The 6,014-nt window shown below is 45.7% G+C and overlaps 1 pseudogene; it reads left to right on the forward strand.

Moving 5' to 3' along the window:
- The first annotated feature begins 4,996 nt into the window (after positions 1-4,996).
- Positions 4,997-6,008, forward strand: LOC125528632 (annotated as a pseudogene).
- The last annotated feature ends 6 nt before the right edge of the window (positions 6,009-6,014 follow it).

Below are 6,014 nucleotides of genomic sequence, written 5' to 3' on the forward strand. Positions count from 1 at the left end.
AGTGCCATTAGTTTTAAAATTTGAATAGTTTAAATTTGAATTTTTTAAAATTTGTGTGAATCACTAGTTTATGAATAACTTTACTCAATTTGGTAATTTTAGTTAGTCATAACAAATATTATAGGCATTTTTTTCCTTTTTGCTATTTATTTTTTCATTTCTACTTAGAACTAAATACTTATAGTTTTTTAGTGATTTCTTTTTTATTTTAGGTCACAAAAAATAAAAACTTCTCTGTTAGTGAACATAGATGCACTTATAGAGAAAATTAAACATAAATCCATAATTCATTTCTATTTATGAATTTAGGTCCAATTTTCCTCTATAGGTGCATCTATTTTCACTTTGAGAGGAGCTCAACAACGCAGAGAGGGACGGGCTTATAAACAGGTGTGGGCGCCCATTCGGTTGGCGAGGTGGGACTAAACTCTGGGCAAACCCTTTAGTCTCGGTTGGTGACATGAGCGGGGACTAAAGGGGAGTCTTTGGTCCCGGTTCATGCCACGAACCGGGATCAATGGTGGTGGGCCAGGAGCCAGGCCCATTGGTCCCGGTTCGTCCCACCAACCGGGATCAAAAGGTCCAAACGAACCGGGACCAATGGCCCACGTGGCCCGGCCGACCCCCTGGGCTCACGAACCGGGTCCAATGCCCCATGGGTCCTGGTTCTAGACTGAACCGGGACTAATGAGCTGACCCGGCCTGGACCGTTGCCGCCTTTTCTACTAGTGAATTGGATATTGGAGAATCACGAGCCAAAAAGAACTGGCCCTTAATCGATCCTACACATAGTGCTACGGCGGACCCAGCATTGCACATGCCGTGACCACCGGGGTCGTGGAACAACACCAGCAACCACGACAGAGGTAGGAAAACCAAAGAACCCCACCATCATTGCTGCCGCGCGAGCTTTGCCCAACCACGACAATCGAATAACGAGGGGTGGATAGGCAGAGTGGGGAGCGTCGTTGGTAGGGATTGTGGTGGCCGTGTGAGTCGCGCTGGTGGAGAAAGCGACACGTTGATGGGTGTATTCTTTCTCGATCATGGCTCCTTTCGATTTCCGTGGGATGGTTTTTCTCCATCATACTAATTAGTTAGTAGTTGTTGTTTTCCACCTAGATCATACTAATTAGTTAGTTGTTGTCCTCCACCCGGCCACACAAAAAATGTAGCACACGTATGACCCATCAGTATTTAAGACCCATTAGTAGCTTGAAAAGGGAATTTTTGATTTTTCTTTAAAAGGAAAGCTCACACGAACCATTCCGCAGGTGCCCCTCTCTCTCTCCCTCGTCACTAATGAAGAATTGAAAGGTGGACCAACTAGGATGCAAAACCACGGGAGCGGTGGCTCGCTGGTATATTTTCTCGCCGACAATTTTTTGTCCAGCCGGGCCCGCCCATTGACCTCCAAACTTGAGCACATTTAGTGCAGAAAATTACTAATGAAGAAAAAAGATGGGGTACCATGGAGGAGAGGCAGAATGTTAACGACGTGGGTTGCCGAAGTCGGAGAAGAGGAGGGGAGTAGGGGTTTATGCCAAGCTGCCAAGGTGTCAGCAGCTCGGCGGAGCGGGATGCTCGGGTAGGCATGTGTGGCGGGGCGGGGGCGACCGTTCAGGCCGACGGTGGTGGATGAGGGTAACACTGCTGGAGGAGAAGAAAATTAAAACGAGAAGAAGACTATGGGTTGTTGAATGCATATTGTAGTTATGATAAAAAAATAGAAGTGTCTTATTTATTTTATTTTTTTCGTCAAGTATATTTAATCGAGCTTACTTATAGTGGCCAGTGGTCAGCACTTGCCTTGTAGCGATTTGGGAATTCGAACAAGCTGCAAGTTCAAAAAGTAATAGCCATAAGAGCATGGTTAATAATATAGCCAGCTGCTGACTATATGATATTGCCACGTCATATATAGCCAAGCTTATAGTCAACAAGTACAATAGCTGGATATAAATATGTACTATTTTGTTGATACATGGCCCACCTCACTCTCTCACAAAGTGCCTAAGAGCACGTGCTGTAGCCGGCTGTTAACTAGTAGCCTGCTTCTCTTCTCTCTCATCTTCTCTCTCTTTCAACTAAGCAAAAATATAATATTTAATGTCTTATAGCCAGCCTACATCATCGTATTGTACTTGCTCTAAGTGACGTAGTTGGCCTTCGCCTAGTGCCTAGGCGGTTTTTAAATGCCTCGGGTGCATGTTATATGTGTAACGATGTTAATTTAGAGCGTATATATGAGTGAATTACTGACTACTGTCACTGAAATATCTCTTGCTTGTCATACAAGTGCAATACGACATGATATCTCACTTCGATAAAACAATAATATTATTTTCCCTTCCTAAAATTCTAGTTATGCCCTAGGTGGGGCGTTTGACCTTTGCCTAGCGCCTAAGCACCTTCTAGACACGACCTTTTCCAACAGAGGCTGCAATAGAGCTAACTAAGGGTCCATTCAAAGTAAACATGATGGAAATAATAGGATGAGTTGATGAGCTTTTGGCACATAATCTAGAGTGTGATTGAACTAATGCACACCTAATATTAAGGAGGGTGGTGGCGGGGAGGGGTGTCCCAGTGCCTCAGCTCTGACTAATAATTTATGTATGGATTTTGTTAACGCGGAATGTTGTTTGGACGGATCATGGTGTGTCATCTTTGAGCTAGTCTTCTGGGTGGCAATGTTAGGGTTTCTCGCCGTGCGCACTCGGCGATGAGATTTGGTATCAGGCGCTTCATGAAGATTTAGGGTTCTAATGGTGATGGCTGTAGCTCCGGGACGCTGATCCTTAAAGGCATGTGCACGAAAACTTCACGGCTGTCATCGACAAGGTCAAGCCGGCTCTTGTAGGGGAGCGGCGATAGTGGCACGTCAACAGCTCATTCTGTTGGCGGTAGTGGTCATTCATTGGTGCATGGCCCTTGATGTAGTAATTTTTATTATGTTTGCCAAACTTTGTACTTTTTATGAACCTTCACAATAGATTTGGATTTTTTTACGCAAAATATAGTTGAAGTTCTTTACATATTTGGGTTTTGAGATTCTCAGAAAATTTGCTCTTTTGAGCGCAATTGTACTACGAAGTTGTAAACTGAGAGCATTCGCATGAACGATGAGCTATATCAAAAACATTGAAGTTGTAAACTGAGAGTTTTTATCACGCGACTGTGAAATAGCCGTCCCCTTTAATTTCTTCGACAGGTTTATTACAAATTAAGCTTTTGACACAGATTTTGTGATTCTGGACCATGCATTATGTACGCTTTCATTTTCATGCACAACTGTCCTGGTTTGATAAGATTTTATTGCTAGCTCCATCTGGTAGGTGGTGGAGTGGTAGCTAATTAATCACGTGGTACGTGGTTTATCTCTGAGTTCTTATGGCTTAAAATGTGGCAACAAGACTACAATTACGGAGTGTTCACACCTGACCTTTACATAATGCTACTTTCGTCTGGGTTTGCTTATTAGTCCTGATTGTGCTTTGGGTCAAAGTTTGACATATACGTATTTGACTAGTAAAATGTTAATGCATGTCATAAAAATATTATATTATTAGATTCATATTTAGTTATGTTATTCTTTATATATATGACTTATATTTTATTATTACTTAAAATTATGGTCAAAATATGATCGAAAATACGAGAGGGGCTAATAAACTAGGGCATAGCCACAGACGCTCATACATACATACATACACTCACCTCTATGAATGAAAACACACCTTACCCTTATGAGATCCCATGAGAAACAGAGTCGGAATATCAGACGTCTTCATAGTCAATGGGAACGTCTTCTCTCACTGAACGCTCACCAATGTCAAGTATATAATTTCGACTTTGGTGGGTTGGAATATCACTGTCATCCTACTCATCCAACCACAGGTTGGTTGAAAAAACGTATCCTTTTGACATAGCAAAAGCGACCAATAAACACGGTGTCGCCTCCACCACGACGAGTATACCAATTTTCATATCAATACCTTCTAACCAATTTCAAACATATATGTGATGCTACAACGGAGAAGTTAGAAGCCAGGTGAGTAATAGACCATGTCGCTTACGCGAAGAGGTGTTGTTGTTTTATCTCGGCGACAAAAACCTTCCACGTGTTTCCACTCTGTACTTCTGAGTTTCAAACGATGAATTGGGATCCCCAATTAACAGTTGGTAAAGTGATCGCCGAAAAGTTTTTCTTTAATCATCAAAACTTTATTCCTCAAACAATGGCCATATCATTTACAATATGAGGCAAAATAAAGTCGGGGGTATTAGAGTCCCTAAACTCAGATAAGCTAACTCTAAAACAATGTTTTGCTAGACTATCAGCTAATTAGATTTGCTTCCCTATAGCAATGAACATAATCAACACTTGAAAACTGTAACGCCTGGAGAGTAGCATTTGTAACCATGTAGACAACTAATCGGCCGGTTATTATGAACATAATCAATGCTTGAAAACTACTCTCTATATCTATCTATAAAATGATCAATGAGCGGGCCCTCTCTCTCTATCTATATGATTTTCAAGCGTTGAAAAGTATCCAGGGAGGGCTTGTTATAAACTTCCTCCCTCTCTCTCCATCTATATATTGATACCCACGCCGGCGCTCCCTGGCTAGTTTCATCATCTCACCGGTGCATCATTGGATCGCCGTGTAGCTCAGAGGTAAACACTAACAGTAGATCTTTGATGCACCTGCGCTTCACTTTGCATATCACTGGTGCGCACACACGCATGCCCGTGCATTAGTCGAAAACAGCTATACCTAAACATGGATATCATTCATTCATTCTTGTAGTGTCAGAACTAAACATGTATATATTGATTTTGTGCATGCATGCATGCATGGCTGCAAACCCATATGTGATCATGTGCTCCGATCCAAAACCACACTTGATTAGAAATACTGTAGACGATCGATGTAAGTTCATGTACTAACTCGTTTTACCATTCATTCATGTTCTTTCACATACAGATATGGAGTTAGCAACCGTCAATAGGGTAGCATCTGTGGTTCCAATTGCCGTGACGACGATCATCATCATATCGGCCATGATGGCACGACGACGACGACGAGCTGAACGATCACCTCGCACTCGTTGTCAAGGGCCCGCTGCAAGTGATCCGCGACGCCCACGCGGAGCTGGGCAGCGTGTTCACGGTGAGGCTGCTGCACCGCGAGGTGACCTTCCTGGTCGGTCCGGACGTGTCCAGCCATTTCTTCCAGGGGCTGGAGGCGGAGGTGAGCCAGGACGAGGTCTCCCGGTTCACCGTCCCGACCTTCGGCCCCGGCGTCGCCTTCGACGTGGATCTCGCCACCCGGCGCGAGCAGATCCGCTTCTTCGGCGACGCCATGAAGCCTGCCAAGCTCAGGACCTACGCGGGCCTCATGGTGCGAGAAGTCGAGGTAACTAAGATAAATCGACTGCTGACCTATACGGCTATACCGTATACGTACGTGTTTTTTACTGTATATGTTACACATGCATGCATGCATGCAGGAGTACTTTACGAGATGGGGAGAGTCGGGCACGGTGGACCTGAAGCAGGAGCTGGAGCACCTGGTCACGCTCGTCGCCAGCCGGTGCCTGTTCGGGGTGGAGGTCCGCTCCAAGATGCTCCGGGAGGCCGCGACGCACCTCCGCGAGCTCAACGACGGCATGCGCCTCGTCACCATCCTCTTCCCGCACCTGCCCATCCCGGCGCACCGCAGACGCGACAGGGCGCGCGCTAGGCTCGGCGAGATATTCTCCGGCATGGTCAGGTCGCGCAGAGAAGCAGGCCGCCCCGTGGACGACATGCTGCAGTGCCTGATCGATTCCAGGTACAAGGACGGCCGCGCCACGACCGACACGGAGGTCGTCGGGATGCTGGTGTCGGCGCTGTTCGCGGGGCAGCACACGAGCTCCAGCACGGGCACGTGGACCGGGGCGCGCCTCCTCGCGCGCGCCAACGCCGAGCACCTGCGCGCCGCGGTCCGGGAGCAGGAGCGGGT

The sequence above is a fragment of the Triticum urartu genome, unplaced genomic scaffold (genome assembly GCF_003073215.2).
Source record: "Triticum urartu cultivar G1812 unplaced genomic scaffold, Tu2.1 TuUngrouped_contig_5003, whole genome shotgun sequence".
Lineage (NCBI taxonomy): Eukaryota > Viridiplantae > Streptophyta > Magnoliopsida > Poales > Poaceae > Triticum > Triticum urartu.